Source organism: Berghia stephanieae, chromosome 1 (genome assembly GCF_034508935.2).
Source record: "Berghia stephanieae isolate SIO BIC M18660-M18661 chromosome 1, UCSD_Bste_1.3, whole genome shotgun sequence".
In the NCBI taxonomy this organism is placed as follows: Eukaryota; Metazoa; Mollusca; class Gastropoda; order Nudibranchia; family Aeolidiidae; genus Berghia; species Berghia stephanieae.
In genome coordinates, this window is record NC_088360.1 from 134,751,591 (window position 1) to 134,776,808 (window position 25,218).

At 38.4% G+C, this 25,218-nt stretch overlaps 1 long non-coding RNA gene across 1 annotated transcript in view; it reads left to right on the forward strand.

Moving 5' to 3' along the window:
- Positions 1–5,329, forward strand: part of LOC144963267 (uncharacterized) — a 46,933-nt gene extending 41,604 nt beyond the window's left edge. Inside the window, exons 5-6 of the long non-coding RNA XR_013643593.1 lie at positions 2,859–3,388; positions 3,647–5,329. This is a non-coding gene — a long non-coding RNA (uncharacterized LOC144963267). The remainder of the gene's footprint in view (positions 1–2,858; positions 3,389–3,646) is intronic.
- Positions 5,330–25,218: the final 19,889 nt, after the last annotated feature.

Here is a 25,218-nt window from a genome sequence, read left to right on the forward strand (position 1 = left end):
CCAGAGATTGCTTGAATGATGAAGGTCAGAGGCAGAGTTTATTTTTATTTTGGTTTGGTGCAAGCCTGTAAATCTTCCGACTATTGTCGGATTTCCGACAGTACGATTTTCTCTGTAAGTGCTAATATATTATTTTTAAAAATTAATAGTAAAAATAAAATTCGTAACGTCAAAGAATAGAACCAATAAATAAGAAAATAAAAGACTTATTTCATTCCTCGAGAAATTCAGATTTTATTCTGTTTCAAATGCCGACTTAAAAAAAACAAAACTTTATTTTTCGCATCAAAGACAAAACAAAACTAGGCCGTCTATCGGTAAGCTATAAAATTATCATGTCACCTAGACGTGGATGTATTCACTGCCTGGCTACTGTGCCACAGCCAGCGAAAGAGGGTTGCGAAGTTCGTGCGAGTCATCAAACACACACCTAGTCAGTAAATAGTGCACGCACAGAAGTGTGTTGGAGCTTCTCGGACCGGAAGGTTTCTCTCTATTTTGCTACCGACACACATGCATTTCTCCGTGTCTTATTTCTTTTTCCCTATGATTTATTGGTTCCGTCTGGATGTGAGACGGAAATATAATAATGCGAAATAATTATTTTTCTTCGAAATATCTATTCTTCTGCGAAAGCTCTCACACAACCGCACCGCCTCCTCTTCTTCCTCTTCGTCTTCTTTTTCTTCTTCTTCTTCTTCTTCTTCTTCTTCTTCTTCTTCTTCTTCTTCTTCTTCTTCTTCTTCTTCTTCTTCTTCTTCTTCTTCTTCTTCTTCTTCTTCTTCTTCTATAAGAATTGATCCAAATAAACGAAAGAATGAGCGTAAACATTTAACACAAACAGGAGCGAAGATACGCAGCTTCCCGTGTCAAGCACTAGATACACATCCTTCAAAGGGGTAGGAATTGTTCTTCCTTTCATTTTACAAACTCAGAATTGGGATATTTTTTTTGGTACCATAAAATAAGGACCTCATTCAGGCCTGTAAATCTTCCGTCTATTGTCGGATTTCCGACAGTACGATTTTCTCTATAAGTGCTAATATATTATTTTTAAAAATAAATAGTAAAAATAAAATTCGTAACGTCAAAGAACAGAACCAATAAAAAAGAAAATAAAAGACTTATTTTGTTCCTCGAAAAAATATTTTATTCCGTTTCATTTGCCGACTTTAAAAGACAAGACAAAACAAAAGCTATAATATTATCGTGTCACCTACATGCTCCGCTAGCCGTGGATGTATTCACTGCCTGCCTACTGTGCCACAGCCAGCGAGAGAGAGGTCGCAAAGTTCGCGCGATTCGTCTTCACACACACACACCTAGTCAGTAAATAACACACACACAAAAGTGTGTCGAACCGAACCGGAAGGTTTCTCTCTATTTTGCTACCGACACACATGCATATCTCCGGTTCTTATTTCTCAGTCTCTATATTTTTTTGGTTCCATCCAGATGTAAGACGGAAATAAATAATGCGAAATAATTGTTTTTCTTCGAAATATATATTCTTCTTCGAAAGCTCTCGCACCACCTCTTCTTCTTCTTTTTCGTTGTCGTCGTGGTCTTCTTCTTCTTCTTCTTCTTCTTCTTCTATAAGAATTAATCCAAATAAACGAAAGAATCAGCGTAAACATTTAACACAAACAAGAGCGAAGTTACACATCCTTCAAAAGGGTAGGAATTGTTCTCTTCCTTTCATTTTACAACTAACTCAGACCTGGGCCCTCAAATAATTGGGATTTTTTTATTGTTTTTTTGGTGCCATAAAATAAGGACCTCGTTATAAATAAGTAGGGGAAAGTGACATGATTTGACTGGTCAATTGACGTGTCTGTGTTGTGTCCATATTTTTGTCCTGTTGTGTCTATATTCACTGTTCAAAAAGTTCCGAAAACTTTTTCACCAACCATTTACAGGCCTGGTTTGGTGTTAGCTTTTATATAAATTTTTGTATAGCGTGTACTCTTTTTTCCACATGTGCGGACAAAATACACTTTTTTGCTTTAAAAAATACACTTTTTAGGGACATAGAATACACTTTTCGTCCTGGGAAGGTTGGCAGGCTGTCATCTGCATTATCTGCGGCCTTAAGTATCAGGGCGATCTGCATATTTTGGCAAATTTCCCCAAATTGGTAAAATTAGGCAAATTTTTGTAAAAAGAAAGAAGCATCGAAAACAAAATAACGAAAAAAAAGGTATGAAATTGAGGAATGTTGCAGCTTTGCCTGAGCCTAGACTCTAAACATCAAGGGAAGCTGCTCTCTACCAACGACGATCTTTCAAAATCTTGGTGACATCACTGCTCATACTTACATCTAAAGTCATACCTAGTCACTTCCAACTTCCATCGTGGATCGTTTCCTTCGACTAAAGACTCAAAGGACTAGTTTTCCTTTACTACAATAACTTCGGTGGTGCCTAATTTTTATTTTTTTTTATTTTGGAGTAGTAAAGGAAAACTAGGCCTTTGATGATTCTGAGAGAAAGTGTACGTTTGGGATAGTCTGTAGGCGGTAGGTGTGAAAGTTTGATAAATCTGATACTGTGAATGACTATGACTGAGTTGAATGTTCGCCAGTGTAAGTGTTCTATTCCACAGTATGTGTGAGTGTGATTGTCTGAAATTTGGGCGCATAAATCCTATTGCGGTGCGGAAAATAATAAATGCAGCCTCCTTTAAGTGTAATGAGATGTCTTTTATATTTATTTTTCCACATAGCGTGTTAAGTTCGGATATTATTTTTCTGACTTGTCTTTTTCTTCTTTCTTCCTTCTTTTTTTTTTATATATATATATAAATATAGTTGAAGATTGTGATTATCTTTTCTCTATCTTTTTTGGGTTTTTTTCCAGCTAAGGTTTGTTGAGAACGAGAAGTAAGTAGCTGTGACTACACGGATGATGGAAGGAATCGACGTTGAATTTCACAACAGGAGAGGAGAGCTAACCTGTCATCACAAGAAAGAGGAAAGGAAGAGTTCCGCTCTTACATCTGGTCATCTGCTGTCCATCGTTTAAAAAAAAACTATTACTGGGTGGGGATCCTGACCTCCCATAGCGGGCAGGGAGGTACATACTATGTCTTCTATCCCCCTATTTCTGTTTTCCAACATGCTTTCTGTCTTTGTCTTGGAGTGAGATTACTTGGTTTTGTCCTGGCCCTGGCCGGATACCTTGGCTGGGAGGGAAACAGTCAAATATATAGTTAGTTTTGGGAGATGATATTTTTTTCCTTGTAAATCATCTCTCTGTTATGCACTCTATTATGTTTTATTTATGTATTATATATGATTTGTAAACATTTGAGTGTGTTCCTCTTAGTGGGGACCTGTGCTTGTGTCTGGATGAGACTTTTAGGTGATCTCAATTTAAGTACACTGATAGTGTGCTCTTGGAATCTACATCTGTTCCCTTTTGAACCAATTCCCCTTTGTGTGCCTTATTCTTGGATGCTTTAATTGTAATTCTAGAACTTTTTACTATCCCATTTTTTCCCTTTTTACTGGCGCTGATATGACCTTAATGTGTTGCAAGCGCCGTAAAACCCTCAAAAACAAACAAAACAAAACAAAAACCTATTAGGATCAGATTAGAAATTTCTTAATGGAAAGCATCTTATTAGGGCAACTAATCGTAAACAGGCAACTGCGCTTAATGCACTCAGGATAGCTTATATATCCTCACTGTCTACCAAAGGTTTGCTGGCTGTCCTTATAACAGTCAACAGTGTTGAGCAGTTGAAGCCACTTTGCAATAATGCAACCTTAAATGTCTATGGATTATAGTACAAGTTGCAATCACGGTGATGAATAAATGCTTCCTGAGACATTATGGTGTCCACAAGAGCAATGTGTGAAATCTTTACAAACTAAAATAAGGAAATTTCCACTGATTGTGTTGTGTTGTGAAGAAAATTCTGTAATTCTTTTTTAGGTTAAAACAGTGTGGAGTAAAGTTTAGTGCCAAGAAAAGACAAGGCTTATCGGGCTGCAAAACAGTTTTAGAAAATTCTTAGGGATTTGTATAGTATTCTTTCTTTTTTTTTTCTTTTTTTTTTTCTTAAGCAGCCGAAAAACTTTTTAAGTCTTATGTAAATTCACTTATCTTTAATGCTTATGTGAAGAATGTATAAACCCCATGCTGAAGATTAGAATGTTAGGACAGTTTTGTGGAGGGAGGGGGAGTGTTAAATGTAAATGTCCTTGTAGAGATGACTGTGAGAACATGTTTATTTTTTTAAAATTTCCTCGTATTTTGATCAGTGATGATAATCTTTTGGGATTTTCTTCAAAATGTTCAGCTGTTTTTGCAGTGTCGTACCTTTCTCAATGAGCACTCCTGTGGCTCCGCAGTAGATGGATGACTGGGTGAGAAATGACCTAAATGTGTTGTTAGCCCCGTAAAAACATTAAAAACAAAACTAGTCCTTGGCTGGGAGGGAAACAGTCGAATGTATAGTTACAGTTTTGGGAGATGATATTTTTTTTCATTGTAAATCATCTCTCTTTTATGTCCTGTATTATTTTATTTTTTTGTGGTTATTAATGGTATCAGTTTATTTTTTGGTTCCATTTACCTTTTTTTTTCCCACTTTTGTGTATATTGTCCTCAAATTGTGTGATTTATTGGCGAAAGCCTAAGATTGAATAAACTTTATTTTAAAAATATTTTTAACATATGATTTGTAAACATTTGAGTGTATTCCTCTTAGTAGGGACCTGTGCTGAGACTTTCAGGTGTTCTCAAAATAATTACACTGATAGTGTGCTCTTGGAATCTACATCTGTTCCCTATTTGAGCGATTTCCCCTATGTCTTACTTTTTTCTTTAGTCTTTTAATTGTACATCTAGAATATTTTTACTGTCCAATTTTCTTCCTTTTTACTGGTGCTGATATGACCTAAATGTGTTGCAAGTGCCGTAAATCCCTAAAATAAAAAAAACAATTTAGCCTACTATGGCTGGATATGACAGTCCATTGTCGAGTACTTTACTCCTTCAAATGCCAATTTTGGTTGTCAATTCTCTATAGTGACTTTTTTTTTTCTGGTCTCAAGAATGTCATAATTGAGATGTAATGTATATACATTGTCTCATGCGTGGTACTTTGCGGGTTTTTTTCCTCGTATTAAATGTTATGCTTACTATGATATGCCATAGAAACAATATGCCACATGAATTTGTTTATTGGTTGTGTCGAGTATCTCAGATATGTAGTCTTGTACGTTAAAATGATACTTGAATTTTGTCATGTTTTTTTTATCCATGATTATTTCTGTTGATTTCAGTTGTTTGACCTGAATAAAATTATGATGATAGCTCTATCATTCCTTGTTTTCTTTGATGTTTCATTTTTCTTTCAACACTTTTACAATGTCATCAATGGCCATATGGGCAGATCACTTGCTGTGTTTTCTATCCTCCTTTCTGTTTTCTGTGTTGCTTTATATATTTGTCTTGGAATGGGATTACTTGGTTTTGTGCTGGAATCCTTGGCTGTGACTAACAGTGCGAGTGAAACAGTCAAATGCATAGTGTTAGTTTTGGGATGTGATATTTTTTTTTCAATGTAAATCATCTCCGTTGTCACAGTAAAGATTGTTCACAATTATCTTATTAAATTTTATTTTATTAAGAACTGAATTCATCTCACTCCAGTTATATTTCGGTAGGCTTAGATAAACTTTACCTTCTAATATTAGATCGTCTTTCCTTTTATAGCCTTCCCTCGAATTAATTTCTAATTAGTGAATACTTTTCGTTCTACATTCTGTCACGTAGCCACTTATTATAAAAGCTGATAGGTCTAACATTTGACACTCACTTTCTCTCCACAATCTATGCCGGACGGCCAGTCACTCTATTCCTATATATATATTGTAAGATTTTTATCTTTTGGGACTTTGTAGATATTATATCTACACCATTAAGACGCCGGAGCTTTTAACTTTGATTGTATAATCTTCAAGGATCAAACCCAAGCCCGCTGTACTACACTATAACCTCTTACCAATTGCCTGGAAGTGGAATTTTACGAGTCCAATCCTGTTATCAGAGGAATAGATCATCCAAGCCCATCAACTGCCTGGAAACGTAAACTTACGAGCCTGAGATATTATCATAAGTTACGTAAAATATTCATATCTCTATTTGTAACTGCCACGATCACTGTTTATCTCTTTTAATTAAATTTCATCATTATTTTTATTTCATTGTAAACAAATCGTTAATTGTTTTTCATTTATAGTAACTAGTAAATTCTGGGGCCTCATTCTACATATATCTTTATGCATAGTCGAGTAGCTCTTTACTCACTTGAGACCATGACATTTTGGAGGGGACACATATAAAGAATTGAATTTATTTAGTTACTTATATTATCTATTTCATCTAACTTTAAAGTTTAAATTGTAAAACTCTTAATTGCCCCACTTGATCATATTTTAATTGAACTCCCTATTTACAGGATTAATTTTTTTTCTTTTTCATTTCTTCATTTAAATGGAATAGCAATTTATCCATTCATTCTTTCATTCAAATTGAATAGCATTTTATTGATTCATTCCTTCATTCATTTATTCATTTATAAATTATTCATCCATTCATTGTTCATTCATTTATTTATTCATTCATTCATTCATCCATTCATTCGTTTATTCACTCATTTAACCAATCATTCATACATTTATTCCTCCCTTCATTCTTTCATTCATACATTATCCATTCATTCATTCATCTATTCACTCAGTTATTCATTCATTCATTCCTTGTCCACTTTGTTATTATATCACTCATTTCATTTTGTTGTTTGCCTCATTCATGAATTGTTTTCAATATGTTTACATTCCATAACGATTCATTCACCTATCATCCAATCACTCATTGTTGTGAACACATTTTGTAACTATTGTAAATCTTACGATATTTTATTGTTTTGTATTTCAGACATCACTGTTAAACACTTTTCAATGCCTAATTACAATTGTTGAACAACCATTGAACAAGAGAGAGGTCCCAGCCACGAACTGAGTTGGTAGATATATCCTTCATTATTCTCTTTTACATGAGTTGGGCATCACATAGTAACTATAGACATCGTGATTTGTTTTGCATAGTGATTTGTTTTAAATGCATTTTTGGCATATTACTGTTACCGAAAACCACTTATATATTATGTTCTGAAAAGTGAGTCTTTAAAAACTAAATAATAATAAAAGGAGTCTACTAGCCGTCGTGTTATATTTAGTGATAGATAACTTGGGATTATTTGGCATCCTATTATTGTTATCACACTCTAGTATATTAGCGTCATTGCGAATAATTGTACACAAACTAACGACGAGTCACACACATTGGTGATACATTTTTCGTAGTAACATAGTTTAGAGTACACGCGATTGACACATTGTTATTGACACAAGTCATAATAACTCCGCATTGTATTGACACATTGCTTTATAAGATATAACGATAAAAGGCATCAAATTCAACATCCATAATAAGTTGAAATAAGAGAGAGAGATTTCTAAAAATAGAACAGTTCATTCCAGTAAGTGTAAATAAATAAAACAGTCAGTAACAGTATCCTGTCAATATAATATATATAAAATATCGTAACTAATTTATTGCAACATGGAAGCATATAAAAGATACTTAAGTCTCGCAAAGGACTTAGAAATATCCCAGGAAAGAATATTTTCATGGTGCGAAGAGAAAGTAAAAGAAGAAAAAGAACATGAAGAAAGAATTCGTAGAGAAGAAAATGAAGAAAGAATTCGTAAAGAAGAAAAAGAACACGAAGAAAGAATTCGTAGAGAAGAAAATGAAGAAAGAATTCGTAGAGAAGAAAATGAAGAAAGAATTCGTAGAGAAGAAAAAGAACACGAAGAAAGAATACGTAGAGAAGAACGAGAAGAAAGAGTCCAAGAAAGGGAACTAAAAAGACAAATAGCTTTAGCAGAAGAAGAAACCAAAAGGACCCAAATGATGCTGGAAATTGAAAAAAACAAAAACCGGTCATGAAAGAAAACATAATAATAGTGATGAATTTTTCGTGAAACTTCCACGCATGCCAACATACGATGAACGCTCAGACTGTCTAGAATCCTTCTTACACCGATTCGAAGTTCAGGCTAAAGGTTATCGTTGGCCAGAAAGCAAATGGGCCACAGCCTTGATTAACTGCTTATCTGGAGAACCGCTAAAAGTTTTCTATACCTTAACAACTGAAGATGCAGATGATTATGGTAAAATTAAAGATGCTCTACTAAAAAGATTTAGATTAACAGAAGATGGTTACCAGGAAAGGTTTCACACTGCAAAACCGGAAAGTGGAGAAGACTTTAATACATTCGTGAACCGAATTACTCAATTTCTAAATCGGTGGCTTGAGTTGGCAAACGTAAAACAAGACGACTTCGCAGGCCTTTACTATCTCACGCTGAAGAATCGAATCTATCAAGCTTGCAACCCAGATTTAGTCGCATTCTTTAAAGATAGAAAGCCAGAAAACTTGGACAAATTAAAAATCTACGCAGAAAACTTTAACAGCGCACATCCATTGACACCCCTTAGCAGAACATTGAAGGAACCATACTACGCTGCTGCTGCTCAGAGTCCAGGTACACCTAAAGTTCAGTACTCAAATAGAACGAGCCGATCAATCACTCGGAACACGCAAGTGAAACAGGATGACCATAGTAACAAACCATGGAACAAACAGTTCAATAGAGACCATAGCCGACCCTATCAAAACAAAACAAGAAATAGCACTGACAATAATACTGAGTATAAGAAAACCAACAAACCTATAATTAAATGTCAATATTGTGGAATGAAAGGCCACACAGCAGACAAATGTTACAAAATCGTGGGATATCCAAAAGAAACTGCAAATGCATCACTCCAAACAGGTGTAAACAATCAGACACGAGTAATGTCAGGAGAAAATATAAATGTGTATTGCGTGAAAGGTATGTCACTTTTAACACAAACTCACAAATCAGGATCGCTATTTTTTTGCGAAGGCAAAGCTAATGGAACTGATAGCAAAATATTGAGAGACACAGGATGCAGTACAGTAGGAATAAAAGCATCTTTGATCAATGACGAAGACAAAACTGGAAAAACGGTACAATGCATCACATTCAGTGGCACAGTCGAAACCTTTGAAACAGCTAACGTGTACATAGAAACCCCATACTATACAGGAATAGTGGAATGCTGTATACTTCCCAACCCCGTCGCTGATGTTATTGTTGGCAATATAAAAGGTCTTAAAGACAACCCAACAGATGTAAAAGAATGGTCATTAACCCAAGAAACAGCTTGTTTAGCAGAAACAAGAAAGATGACTAAGACAACAGAGAAGCCAATGACTATTTCTCTAGAACCACAACAATTTGACAGGAACACGTTCATCGAAGAACAGAAAAAGGACCCGACTTTAACTTCATATTTCAATATCGCAAACAAAGGGACGAAATCAAAAGTTGAATACATCATTGAAAAAGATATTCTGTTCAGGTTACATAGGAAAAGAAACAAATAGCTAAACAACTGGTCACGCCGAGTATTTACAGAAACAAAATCCTTGGAATAGCGCACGATTCAATAACTTCTGGACATCTTGGGAGCTCTTCCACATTGAAGAGAATATCCGAGAATTTCACATGGCCTGGAATTACTAAAGACGTCCGAGAATATGTGAAATCGTGTGACACATGCCAAAGAAGAGTCGCAAAAGGCAGAATACCGAGATTGCCATTAGAGACAACCCCAGTTATTGAAAAAGTTTTTCAAAAAGTTGCAATTGACATTATAGGCCCTTTAACAAAATCAGATAGAAACCATACACACATACTAACACTAGTCGATTACGCAACCAGGTGGCCAGAAGCGATAGCATTGAAATCAACTACATCGGATCACATAGCTGAAGCATTGATGACAATTTTTACTAGAATAGGCATACCAAATGAGATACTGTCGGACAATGGACCCCAATTTACATCACATATGATGCATGAAACCATGAAACTCATGGGAATCCAACACTCATTCACAACTCCCTACCACCCCCAAGCAAATGGTCTTTGTGAAAGATTTAATGGCACTCTAAAGAATATGTTAAGAAAAGTGTCAGCAGAAAAACCAGATGATTGGGACAGATACTTACCAGCAATCCTATTTGCATATAGAGAAATACCCCAAGAATCTACAGGCTACTCCCCATTTGAGTTGATGTATGGACGATCACCTCGCGGCCCGATCAATATAGTAGCCGACATTTGTAAAGGGAATGAGGAGGACAATAACGAAATTATGTTTGCTTACGAATATGTAAGAAACCTGAAAGACAGAATAGAGGACACATGTAAGCTAGCACAGGAATCCGTCACTAAAAAAGCAGAGAAATACAAGGAATACTCTGATCGCAAAAGCAAATCAAGAAAATTTGAGATTGGTGACAAAGTACTAATACTCTTACCCGATGACTCGAGTAAACTTTTAGCTACATGGAAAGGACCATTCAAAATAACAGCAGTAAAATCTAATGTTAATTACGAGATTAAAATTAACAACACAACAAAGACATTCCATGCAAATATGCTAAAAAAGTATTTTGATAGAGACACAGTGTCGCAACCTATGTTTACTAATATCGAAGCTTCAAATGCAGGATCAATCATACCGTTGGTCATGGGACACAGACACCCGAGACAGAAAAACAAACAAAAATCGCACAATTGCAACCACCTAAGACAAAAAAAGAAGTACGCAAAGTACTTGGGCTCCTAAATTTTTACAGGAAATACATTTACAACTTCGCGCACATCGCGACACCGCTAACAAATCTGACAAAGAATGGGTCACAGAACAAAATTGTTTGGACAGAAGCGTGTCAGAATAGCTTTAACCAATTAAAGGCATTACTCTGTTCAGAACCAATTCTTAAATTACCCGACATATCAAAAGAATTTGTTGTAAGAACTGACGCGTCTGATAAGGGCATCGCAGGTGTACTATTACAGGAACATGAGGGAACTCTAATGCCTTGCTTATATGCAAGCAGAAAATTATTGGACAGAGAATCACGATACTCTGTAATAGAGCGTGAAGGACTGGCCATCGTCTTTGCTTTAAAGACATTCAGCAGATATCTACTGCTAAAAGAGTTTGTGGTCGAAACGGACCATAAACCACTCACGTACATAAGAAATAACAAAATGAATAATAGTAGAGTACTAAGGTGGAGTCTATTTTTGCAAAATTACACTTTCAGTATCTCTCACATACCAGGCTGTGAAAATATTCACGCCGACCTACTTTCTCGATTAGTATAAACACGTGAGAAGGGTATAACTTAACCTCCCATGCATACTGTTAGTTACCTCGCAAATTATGCCAAATCAGAACGCACAAATTCGATAATTTTATTTGTAAACATGATGACCCAACTTAATGTAACATTGAGTATTGTTTGGATATATATACCATACCCATTCATGATTTGGGAAATCTTCTCTTTATCTATCATTGTTATGAATTTTCACTCATTTATGATTAATAATTGAAATGTCAATATTCCATTTACATTTTCATTCATTTCATTCAGTAAATTACCTTCATATCATCGACTTAAATCATGCTTCATTGCCATCACTATTGTTTATCACAATGATTTGTAATCACATTGCCATCATGTTGTTCATCACAATGATTTGTAATCACAATCTTTCATTGTTATTGTCACCCATTCATATACCTACGTTAGTATAAACATTTCCATATCTAGTTAATAAATAATTTAATTGTAGCACAAATCATAACAATGGATTAATGCTAGAGTATCATGATAGTGAATTTACTTCCGTTTGTAAAATCTATCTTTCCCATAATGGTTAAAGAGTATATTTTAAACGTGGGTGGGGGGTGTCACAGTAAAGATTGTTCACAATTATCTTATTAAATTTTATTTTATTAAGAACTGAATTCATCTCACTCCAGTTATATTTCGGTAGGCTTAGATAAACTTTACCTTCTAATATTAGATCGTCTTTCCTTTTATAGCCTTCCCTCGAATTAATTTCTAATTAGTGAATACTTTTCGTTCTACATTCTGTCACGTAGCCACTTATTATAAAAGCTGATAGGTCTAACATTTGACACTCACTTTCTCTCCACAATCTATGCCGGACGGCCAGTCACTCTATTCCTATATATATATTGTAAGATTTTTATCTTTTGGGACTTTGTAGATATTATATCTACACCATTAAGACGCCGGAGCTTTTAACTTTGATTGTATAATCTTCAAGGATCAAACCCAAGCCCGCTGTACTACACTATAACCTCTTACCAATTGCCTGGAAGTGGAATTTTACGAGTCCAATCCTGTTATCAGAGGAATAGATCATCCAAGCCCATCAACTGCCTGGAAACGTAAACTTACGAACCTGAGATATTATCATAAGTTACGTAAAATATTCATATCTCTATTTGTAACTGCCACGATCACTGTTTATCTCTTTTAATTAAATTTCATCATTATTTTTATTTCATTGTAAACAAATCGTTAATTGTTTTTCATTTATAGTAACTAGTAAATTCTGGGGCCTCATTCTTACATATATCTTTATGCATAGTCGAGTAGCTCTTTACTCACTTGAGACCATGACATCCGTTATGTACTTTTATATTTTGGTTTGAATATATGGAACCTACATCTGATCCCTATTTGTTCCCAGTTCCCCTATGTCTTACTTTTTCTTGGGTGCTTTGTTTGTAATTCTAGAACTTTTTACTATCCCATTTTCTTCCTTTTTACTGGCGCTGATATGACCTAAATGTGTTGCAAGCGCCGTAAAACCCTTAAAAACAAAACATTTGAATGTATTCCTCTTAATGAGATACAGTACTTGGGTCTGGAAGAGACATTAAGTAAGGTGACCTTAAACTTAGCATACACTGATGTGTGCTCTTGGAATCTACATATGTTCCTATTTAACCTATTCTCCTTTGTCTTACTTTTTCTCCTGTGCTTTCAATTGGAAATCTAGCATATTTTGACTGTCCAATTTTCTTCCTTTTTACTTGCTCCGAAATGAGCTAAATATGTCGCAAACGCAGTAAAACCCTTACAGACAATCAATACTTTTGTCTGACTTTTTCTTGTGCTTTCAGTTGTAAATCTATAGTTTTTTTGACTACCCCATGTATCTACCTCTTTACTGGTGCCGTTCGCAAGCGCCGTAACTTTTTGTCTTTGGAATGAGATGTATTCCTCTTTATGGGGACCTGTGCTTGTGTTTGGATGAGATTTATAATACTTATGTGATCTCAAACTAAGTACATTGATGATAGTGTGCTCTTGGAATCTAGATTTGTTCCGTTTTGAACCATCCCCTTGTCTTGCTTTTTCTTCCTCTTTACTGGCCCCGAAATGACATCAACGTCTTGCAAACGCCGTACCACCCTTACTAAATCATACAGTGCGATGGTCAATCGCCTTTGCCTCTTTAACTCGTTGCCTGACACTTCCTTAAAAACTTAAAATGACCTGGTATTACACGATTATCATAAGAAAGTGAGTTGTTAGTCGTGCTCAAGGAAACAAACTTTGCCGTGAACCATGTGTGGGTTACTTAGTCTGTTTCTGGGCCCGTTTTCATGAGCGTGAACTTGATTTATTTACTTACAAGTCTAGAAAATGACTAGCTAATCTTAAGCCTAAGTGAGGCAAGTGACCAACAAAATCGGATTTCATGAACGCTTTCTAGTCTCGGACTAGCTAGTCTCTTGCCTAGAACTAGAAGTGGGCTTTGTAAGGACGGTGACCAATTCCGCTATTTTGTGCGGGTAACATCCGCTCTCCAGTACACGACGGCAGGTAATATACCCGTCTTCATACTTTCAATGCAAAAGATTTCCAAAGAGGAATTAGCAACACATCCGGTATAGATTGTATGCGCTTGGCTAAGAAGCTCACAACATTGCCATCCGGAAGTATAAGGGACCGACACACAAAACAATGTGTAACCATGAACATTTATAGTCTAGTTCATACACTTTAGTGAGAAGTACTCATAAACGTGGATGGCAAAAACAATAACAAAGACCTGAGTGACGTCAGCTTCGTTCTCTCGATAGATAATATTTATTTCATTATTTTCATATTTTAACTTACCTTTGTCAGATGAATCAAATCACGCGATATTGACATTCGACAGCTGGACTAAAATGATTGTTCCGATGAATCACATTATTTCAGTCAGTTACAATGCCAGCAGAATAACTTTTGTCTCCACTATACTTTCTAATCATTTATTTGGTTGTTCTTTGTCGCAAATCATTCGATTACGAATCTCCTGTCACTCACGACTCACTTAGCCGATTAGATTCAGTTTTTTTTTTTTCTTTTTTTTTTCTGTTTTTTTTTCTTGTTTTTTTTTCTTTTTATTTTGGGGGGGGGGGGGGGGGGGGGGGGGGGGTTTAGTTTTTACTCACAAAAATGTGTACTTTCAACGATCTGCACTATCTTATAGTTTTTAAGGCTAGTGTGAATAGCAACTGGACACTTTTTGCCTGTCATTCGTAACCGATGTATTTTCCTTCCGAATCGAGGCTCTCTCATTTAAAAATAGCTGCTATCTTGTTGACGCTATGCCGTATCCTAGTTACCCATCTCAATCTACTGAGCTTGTGAAGTCCTGCCTCAACAAATGACTAAAACTTGACCAAGCATAGTCCGAAGGTGCTGTGACGAACGATTTTCTTTCTCTTATGATTTCTTTATCATTCGTCAGCGTCTAATTCAAAACCACTTCAAATTTCAGTAGACAACAATATTTGCGAAGGGAAATTACACCTTGAGTTAAAACACTGAACATGGACAGTTTTAGGGAGCGTTCACATATTACGTCATCAGCTAGGGGGGGGGGGGGAGGGGTCTACCAAATGTTGACATGGGGAAGGGGGGGGGGGTCAGACCCAAGATGATGTCATCAAAACATAGGCAAATTAGGCCTATTTTATTAAATGCAAGAGCTTCAAAAATGGCATTCCAAATCAATTAGCAAAAAGGTGAAAAATTATGTTGATCTGGAAAAAAGGAACTTTGAAGCTGCTGGAAAAATATTAGCCAATATTTGGTCCGAGTCGATAATAGATGGATACCCAGTAGTTGGAAAATTCATCCCTCCACCTGAAAATCCAAGACCCAAACTTCAATTTCAAGAAACAGATGATTGGAAGATAAAACACATTCGTCAATCCCAATATCTGCTGCAAATAGTGAAATGCAGTGACAACTCATGCTGCAAACCTTGGCGTACTAACTATTCATCTTTTTTTTCCAGAGCGTTTTCTGCCACCACCTGTACCACTTGCTTCATGTGATGATGGTTTGGAGATAGGCAATAATGGAAGATTTGGAAGCCTATTTCAAAGTTTGTTCCTTTCAAAACAGCTAAAGATAAATTGCTAGGATGAGTATTGCCCATCTCTCAAGAAACAAGATGGGAAAGGGGTATCACTTCTCAAAAGGCGAACTTGCCCTAAATGTTCATTGTATCACTCCTCGATCACAGCAATGAAAGACCATTCACCAAAATGCGGCATACCAGAAGAACAGCAAATGGGAGAAAGTGATGACGATGAAGATGAAATTGATGATACTACGAGTATTTATAGTACATTGCCAGAGGTCCAAGGCAGAAACATTTTTGAATCAATTAATTTTATGTTTGGAAATTGAAACAGAAATTCATTCCACTAAAAGACTAATATGCTATAAAATAATTTGCCTCCTATACTATTTTAAATTACACTTTCTGAATTTTTTTTAATAGCACCTGCACCAAGTAGCCTAATTTAAATAATGTTTGTTAGATTTTATCTTTGCAAATTTAAATTTTATGTCCCCATTGTATCGTACAATATAAATTATCAACAGTTTCTGAAATTAATAAAATGTCTGAATGTGTTTTATCAAACGTTGATAATCTTCTTCTTCTTCTTCTTCGTTCCCGTCACGTCACATGGTCAGTCCGGTCTGGTGAATGAAGCCCACAGTGGTCCTGAGGTCGTCCTCACTGCCGTACAGCTTCTTTGAGTATGGGGTTGGGTCAGGCCAGAAGTTCCTTCTCAACTGGTTGTACCTTGGACATTCCATTAGAACATGATGTCCATTTTCATTTTCAAGTCCGCAGTCACATTGTCCAGAGGCACCTGCTCTGGACATCCTCCACATATGTTCCTTTAACTGGTTGTGTCCAGTTCTCAGTCTGAAGATGATGACGTTGATAATCAATGTTTATGGTTTGAAAAATGAATAATAAATATTGTGAAATTAAAGTTATCTTTCAGTTTTTATTAAATTAGATGACGTCATCATCTGTTGGGGGAGGGGGGGGGGTCAGGTCAATGATGACAAGTGATGACTTGGGGGAGGGGGGGGGTCTAAAAAGGGCAAATTTTTGATGACGTAATATGTAAACGCTCCCTTATTATACAGTTAAGCTAATGTAAACATACACTCGTCAAAGCCATTGTATAACGGGACGCTATCTTACCACTCACTTCCCGCTTTTTGGGCTTATTCACCCGTTCAATAGCCTGTCGATTGACTGCATATCTCCTGCTAATAGTCCTTTCCAAACAAGACTTCAGGTGTGTTTATGCCCTGATGTTCGCGTCTCGTTCAAGAGTAGCTAAAATTGCAATTAATATTCTAGCTCTCCGTTATCTCCTACCCAGTTGTTAATCAAAAGCATCTAAACGTCATTTGTTATCTAAATAGGAACATTCTTTCTGATTGGCTATCCCCATAATTGTTGGCGTGGCCTTACTTTACAAAACCAAATTTATCTCAGAAGTGAGACACACACACCAAGAATCCCAAGGAAGAAGAACCAATTCTTAAACTTCAAACTTGTGAAAAGTTCAACTATCTCTCGGTTGAAGGTAAATTATTATTGGTTAACTTATTCAAAGTGGAACGAGATATTACTGTGAATTCAATGCTTAACCTACCATTACTATTATAATTTGTGTATATTTTATTCGTGCTTTATTCTATGGATGCTCGTAAGTTGAAATACTTGTACAAAACTATATCTATAAGTAAATTATACTATAGTTAACATTTGTTTATGACCTATGCTATTATTTCATTTATATTCAATATATATATGGCATGATGTCTGTAATCTACCGCCAATCCACGGCCACACATCATGATCACAATTATAAGTTAGAAACCATAAATACAAGGGACATAACTCTGTTAAATTCTCATCATGTAAGATAGCTCAACTGTCAGTTGATGTTTGATACAAATGCAATAACTAACCATTACCATGGAGTTACTGCTTCGCCTTGCCTTGGTCGGCAAATAAAAGCTATTATGATGTGTCGCTCAAGAACGACCCGGTGGCGAAAGATAAACAAGATTTGACTCTAAGACCTTTTTGTTTAAACTCTTAATCGGAGGTCCGTGCATAATCCCTGTCTAGCATCCCTACCTTTCAGTCCTTGCTTAGCACCCAATCCCTGCCTCCCAGCCATTGCTTAACACCCAATCCCTGATGTCAGTCATCGCCGACACCAGAATCTTCCTGTCAGCCATTAGCCACAACACACTGTTGTGAAGTCAAGAAAACCCTGGAACCAGGAGCCAACCTTTATTTGGATTTATTCTTATACGAGAAGAAGAAGAATTAAGCCGTCACGGTCGTAAGGAAAGAAAACTTCCGCTGAGAGTAGTCAATAATCTTTTCAATCGAAGAAAATCTTTATTTCGCATTTATTACTCCCGTTGACTTTTAACGGGATACAAAGAAAGCGTAGGGACGGAGATTGTCAACCGGGAAAATATATGTGTGTGTGTGTGTGTTGTGTGTGTGTGTGTGTGTGTGTGTCGGTAGCAAAATAGAGAGACTCGACCCGGTCCGACAAACGCTGTGTGTTGAGTTGATTACTGACTACGCGTGTGTTCGACGACTCGAGACGCGACAAGACTGTGGCGATTCAGTGAGAATCGGCAACTGACAGTACGCGTGGCAGCATATTAGGCAGTAGGCAGTGAATACGTGTGGGCCCTTAACTGTGAAGTGCTGACATTAAATAAAAATATTTGTGTTAGTGCATGACATAATCAGTCGGGAGGTGAAAATTTTGGATTTGTATTTATTTTTATTTTTTTTTTCATTTTCAGAAAGAACATGCTCCCCATAACATTTGATGTATGCAGTCGCATTTTCGTTTTCTACGGTCACTCATGGCAGCAGCCTCTTATGGTTTTCACACTACTATGTTATGACGATCGACCCAATCAGCAAAGTCCGGTCCGCATTCGTGCACCGGGTAGCATCGTCACAACACACCGTTCGACTAGATGCTCTGCCGTCTCAGGTTCTTGCCCACAGCGGGTACATGTTGATCACGTAAAAAGACCCCACCGATGAAGCGCACTTGCCGTTAGGCAGCTCCTCGACCGAAGCCGATTCGCAGCCACCCAGTGTCTCCTCTTACTGATATCAAAGCCTGGCAACTTCTCACCAAGCTTAGAGTTAGAGGAGTGTACGTCCCCGCCCCCCACGAGGGATTGAATTCGTCCAAACCGACTTCCATCTCGTATGTGCAGCTCTGTCCGTAGTCAGGGATTCTGCGTACAAGGGTTGCCGGGACTTATTTCGGCTCGAAACGGGGGCGCCGTCCATTATGCGCTTCAGAGGGGTATCCCCATTCCCTCTCTCCTTGATCTTACTCAGCCAGTTTCCCGTAATCGTCTCCCTCCGGACATCGGGGGGCTGGATCGCTGCCATTATCGGGCCCCATTCTCTAGTAGTTGTTGCCAGCGTTCCTGACACTATGTGCATCGACTTGCGAAGTTTTACATCCACCTTCTCAACGTCTCTGCTTCTACCCCACATTGGAGCGCAATACTCCGCGGTGGAATAGCATAGTGCCAGGGCGGACGTTCTCAGGATCGCTTGGCTAGCGCACCAGGTCGATCCCGCCAGCTTCCTCAGAAGACTGTTCCGCTTCTCTCTCTTCCGGGCAACCCCTTCGAGATGCACCCGATAGGTAAGGCTGCGATCCAACGTCACCCCTAAATATTTTGGATGCGGCTCATATGGGAGTGGCTGGTCCCCGACAAGGACATTCAGTTTGCGGGTGTGCCAAGCACTGCATAGGTGGAATGCAGTGGCCGCGGTTTTTGAAGTGTACCACTTGTCGAAGTAGGATTTGAGTCTGGTGACGTACTCGCTGAGTACGCTCTCGAGACGGGTCCACACTTTACTCTGAGTAACGAGTGCCCAGTCGTCCGCGTATCCCAGCCTCAGGGAGGAAGTGTTCGGCATATCGTTAATGTAAACGTTAAACAGCATTGGCGCAAGTACCGACCCCTGAGGGACCCCATTCTTCAATTTTGCACCTTATGATTTTTGCAAGTTTGAGTTTGAGCATCAACCCTTCGCACCAGACCGTATAGTACGCATCTGATAGGTCTATAAAGACAGTATCTGTTAGCTGTTTTCTCTCGAACCCATGCTCAATATGCTCTTTAAGGGCAATGACCTGCTCCGTGGTGCACCTCCCTTCCCTGAAGCCCGCCTGCTCGGGTGGCAGGGCAGCGTCCAAGACCGGCCTCCATCGGTTTAATAGAACACGCTCCAACAATTTGTAAAGACAACTCAGCAGAGATACGGGTCTGTAACTGTCGGTCTCCTTCGCCGGTTTCCCGGGCTTCAGGATGGCAACTATCTTCGAATGCTTCCACACTTGTGGGAGCTTTCCTTTTGCAAGGACGTCGGACATTGCCTCTGCCAGCCAGGCCCGTGCCCTGGGGCCCAGATGCGTCACCATATCGGGACATACACCATCTATCCCTGCTGCTTTGCCGTTCTTTACATCGCTAATGGCTGCACCCACTTCTCGGGGACTGAACGGGGCCGTCCAGTCCGACTCCTCCCTAGGTAGCGAGTCCAAAATCGTACGGTACGCCTTACGGACACCGCGCTCAAAAGCCTGATTAGGGACCCGTTTGCTACGGTTCTTAATGTTCTTGGCAATTGTGTCTGCCTCACACTGCGGTGCAGCCTTCGCATAATTCCGGTCCGGGTCCAATTTCTTTACCAGATGCCAAGCGTAGCGGCTAGAGTGTGTAGAGTCGAGACTTTCCACGGTTTCCTGCACCGTTGCTTCCTTCCCTCTGCCAGAGAGTGAAGTAGTCTATCGGCTACGTCCTGGAACAGGGTCTACTGGTACTTTTTGTACAGCTTTTCCGACTCTGCTGTCCAGCAAGGGGTGTAGAATTTCCGTTTGCCCCGTGGAATAGAACGTTGAGCGCTCTTAACCAGTAGCCTGCTAAATCTGGTTATATTCTTGGACTTGGGAGGAATGGCAGGGCCAACCTGCTCGATATAGGAACTTAATTCCTCCCAGTCAGCCTTCCTGAAGTTCCATCTGCAAAGTGGGAGAGACTGCACCCTCGGTATTGTCACCCCCGCTGTGACAAGAACCGGCCTGTGCTGGCTATGCGGAAAGTCCCCGAGGACTGTTCGCTTCACCTGCAGCGGTTCACCGTTCGCAACGAGGGTGAGGTCTGGAGTATACTCCTTCTTATGGCGGGTACCCCTGAAGGTACCCTTGGCTGTAGGATCGTACACTAGGTGTAGATCGTTACAGTCCATCCATAAGCGGAGTTGTCTTCCTGCCTCGTTGCAGTCTCGGTAGCCCCATTCGTGATGGTGGCTATTAAAGTCTCCCAGACAGATGGAAGGATGGCTGACCACCGTTATCTGTGGTGTAGTCCAAGTCGCTCTAGGTGGTTTGTAAATATTATGCAAACACAGTCCACCTACTTCCACGGAAATTCGGTTCACCCCATTGCCGTCCGTTACGCTCTCTACTCTCTATGACACTTACCTTCGTTGGCTCTTTAGCATAAACGCTAACCCCTCCTTTGAGCCTCGAAGTGTCCTCGCGTTGGACCACCGTATAGCCTGGGATCTGGAAGATTGCGCGCCTGAATAAAGGTGGGTCTCCTGTAACAGGAGAATGTTTACGCTATGAGCGGCCAGTAGCTTTGACAAAAGCTCATTTTTTTTTGTCATACTCTTGACTCTCAATGTTCAAGGACAATATATTATGCGTCAGGTCGCTATCCCCGACATCGCTTTTTCTGTTCGGCTGGCCGCGAACCGAAGGTGTGGAGGGACGCTTGCTTTCTTTTCGAACGTACCGACGACCCTGGCGACACGAACGCGGTATTATTTGGCTAGGCGGCAGACCGCTTCGCCATTGACTGTGCTGTATTGGAAACATCATATCAAGTAGTGTGGCGCTCGGGATAGCGGCTGCTATTCGGGCACCGGGTTGGATCAAATTTAGTCACATACCGGGGCGAGCAGCTCATGTGGTTCGATACCCGGGATGGTCTCGTGACGATCAACAGGGATTTACACCTTTGCCCTCCCGTGTGGCTCAAGCCCCCTCACCAGCTGCAAGGTAAAGATCCACGAGGGGGGTCACTCATGGCTAAACTCCGCCCAGAAACAATTTCATAGGTCCGACCATAACCATGTTTCAAACTGTTGTTATCGTGAGTTTTCTGATCGAAGAACGATTGGCTATTGAGCATTTCATGCCAGGGCTGTTTTTGTTTTTAAGGGTTTGCGGCGCTTGCAACACATTAAGGTCATATCAGCGCCAGTAAAAAGGAAGAAAATGGGATAGTAAAAAGATTTAGAATTACAATTAAACCACTCAAGAAAAGATAAGATAAAGGGGAATTGGTTCAAATAGGAAACATGTAATTTCCAAGAGCACACTATCAAAGTACTTAGTTTAAGATCACCTAAAGGTCTGTTTGTTGTTTGTTTTGTTTTTAAGGGTTTTACGGCGCTTGCAACACATTTAGGTTATATCAGCGCCAGTAAAAAGGAAGAAAATGGGATAGTAAAAAGTTATAGAATTACAATAAAAGCACCCAAGAAAAAGTAAGACATAGGGGAACTGGGAACAAATAGGGATCAGATGTAGATTCCAAGAGCAGACCACCAATGCACTTAGTTTGAGATCACCTAAAAGTCTCATCCAGACACAAGCACAGTCCCATCTAAGAGGAATACACTCAAATGTTTACCAATCATTTAATATAATATGTAAACTCAACATAATACAATGCATAATAGAGAGATGATTTACAAGGAAAAAAATATCATCTCTCAAAACTATAACTATACATTCGACTGTTTCCCTCCCAGCCAAGGAGCTCCGGCAAGGATCAGGACAAAACTAAGTAATCTCATTCCAAGACAATGACAGGAAACAATTGGGAAACGGGTATGGGGGGATAGAAGACACAGCATGCACCTCCCTGCCCAGACACCAGCACATGATCCCACTAATGTTGTTTTTAAACGTTTTACGGCGCTACTTGCAACACATTAAGGTCATATCAGCGCCAGTAAAAATGAAGGAAATGGGATAGTTAAAAGTTGTAGAATTACAATTAAATCACCCAAGAAAAGGTAAGACGAAGGGGAATTGGTTCAAATAGGAAACAGGTGTAGATTCCAAGAGCACACTATCAAAGTACTTAGTTTGAGATCACCTAAAAGTCTCATCCAGACACAAGCACAGGGCCCCACTAAGAGGAATACACTCAAATGTTTACCAAATATATATAATATATGTAAACAAAATATAATACAGTGCATAACAGAGAATTGATTTACAAGGGGAAAAAATATAATCTTCCAAAACTAACTATACAGCCAGGGCCAGGACAAAAACAAGTAATCTCATTCCAAGACAAAGACAGAAAGCAAGTTGGAAAACAGATATAGGGGGATTGAAAACGCAGTAAGTAAGTATGTATCTCCCTGCCCACTATGGGAGGTCAGGAACCCCGCCCAGGATGCCAGGACTAACTGAAGACTTAAAGTCAATCCAGATCAAGGAAAGACTAGAGCAACATGGAAAGTGAAAACAGGCATGGAGAAGAGAAGACACAGCAAGTGACCTCTCTATCCACCATGGGAGGTCAGAAGACTTTAGCACCAGCAAAATGGAAGAGGGAAGGAAAGGATGGGTTTATTTCAGTTCAAAGAAACATAAAAAAGGATCCAGTCAAATGGATGCAAAAAAAAAAATCAATATAAATAAATAAATGCAAAACACACAAGCAAAAGTTCAAATGTATTTTATTCATCAAATATTGTACATTAAAAAGTGAAACATGAAAAAAGAAGGTTGAACAAGCAAAAGGACATACAACAGCTTCCCACGAACTATTTTTTGTTTGTTTTAAGGTCATATCAGCGCAGGTGAAAAGAAAGAGAATGTAAGAGTAAAAAGTTCTAAAATTACAATTAAAGCACCCGAGAAAAGGTAAGACAAATGGGAATTGGTTCAAATAGAAAACAGATGTAGATTCCAAGAGCACATTATCAAAGTACTAAGTTTGAGATCACCAAAAAGTCTCATCCAGACACAAACACAGGTCCCCAATATTAGGAATGCACTCAAATTTTTACAAATTATAAATTATACGTAAATAAAACATAATACAGTGTATAACAGAGAGATGGGTTACAAGACAAAAGACATATCATCTCCCAAAACTAACTATACATTTGACTGTTTCCCTCCCAGCCAGGATCAGAACAACACCAATTAAGCTCATCCAAAGACAAAAAGCATGTTGGAAAACAGATATAGGGGGATAGAGGACACAGTAAGTACCTCCCTGTCCAATATGGATACTTGGCAGGTAGGCTAAAATTAGAAATGTAAAATTCTCAATTAAACACCATTGTTTGTTTTTGTTTTTAAGGGTTTTACGGCGCTTGCAACAAATTAAGGTCATATCAGCACCAGTAAAAAAGAAAGAAAATGGGAAAGTAAAAAGTTATAGAATTACAATAAATTCCGATTGTGATCGACCGCTGGAACAGTCTCCCTGAAACGGTGACCAATGCTCCAAGTGTCAACGCCTTCAAAAATAGCTTAGATAGCCACTTAGCAGATTACATGTTTAGCATAGTTGAACCGCCCATTAAGATCCCATCAAAGGGTTAGACGTATATACAGGTCAAAAGATCTGTTAGGGTTAGGGCCTTCAATTTATCAAAAAGTTTATATATTATAGATTCAGGTCAAAAGATCTGTTAGGGCTTTTTATTGACTTTTATCTCGAGGAACTGAATGCCAAGATCAGCAAAGGCACAAAACGCCTAATACGCTGGAAAACTATACTATACTATACTAATAAAGCATCCGAGAAAAGGGAAGAAAAAGGGGAATTGGTTAAAAAAAGAAACCGGTGTAGATTCCAAAAGCACACTATCAAAGTACTTAGTTTGAGATCAGTAAAAGTCTCATCCAGACACAAGCACAGGTCCCAACTAAGAGGAATACACTCAAATGTTTACCAATCATATAATATAATGTGTAAACTAAACATAATACAATGCATAACAACAGAGAGATGATTTACAAGGAAAAAAAATATCATCTCCCAAAACTATAACTATACATTCGACTGTTTCCCTCTCAGCCAAGGACTCTGACCAAGGTCAGGACAAAACCAAACAATCTCATTCCAAGAATAAGACAGAAAGCAATTGGAAAACAGATAAGAGGGGATAAAAGACACAGCCCGCTATGGGAGGTAGGAACCCCACCCAGAAACACCATTGTAACCTGTGGTAGTAATGCTGTATGAATAAGTAACACGGTACAACCACGAATGTACATCTACAAACTAAACCATGAAAGATCATTACTAAGAAAAGGGTTGCTGAATAGACTCACATGCGCCTCTCAATAAAAAACAATTTATATTTCTAATTGAACACAAACATTTTCAATAATTTTGTCAGGCACTCCCAACATCGACAATTTTCTCAGTAATCTTTGACAGCTCTAAGTCTATAGTATTTTCAATTTCACATTCATGTTTGTCCAAAATTATACTACACATTTATGAATAGCTGTGTGAAGAATAATATGGGATTGTCAAAGAATTCTAGATTTTCAATTGAAAGCACACGAGATAAAGTCAGACAATTTTGCTGTTAAGGGTTTTATGTCACTTTCAACACATTTAGCATGGGTCAAAGTTAGGTCATTTCAGCGCCAGTATAAATGAAGAAAATGGGAGAGCAAAAAAAGTTCTAGAATGACAATTAAAGTACCC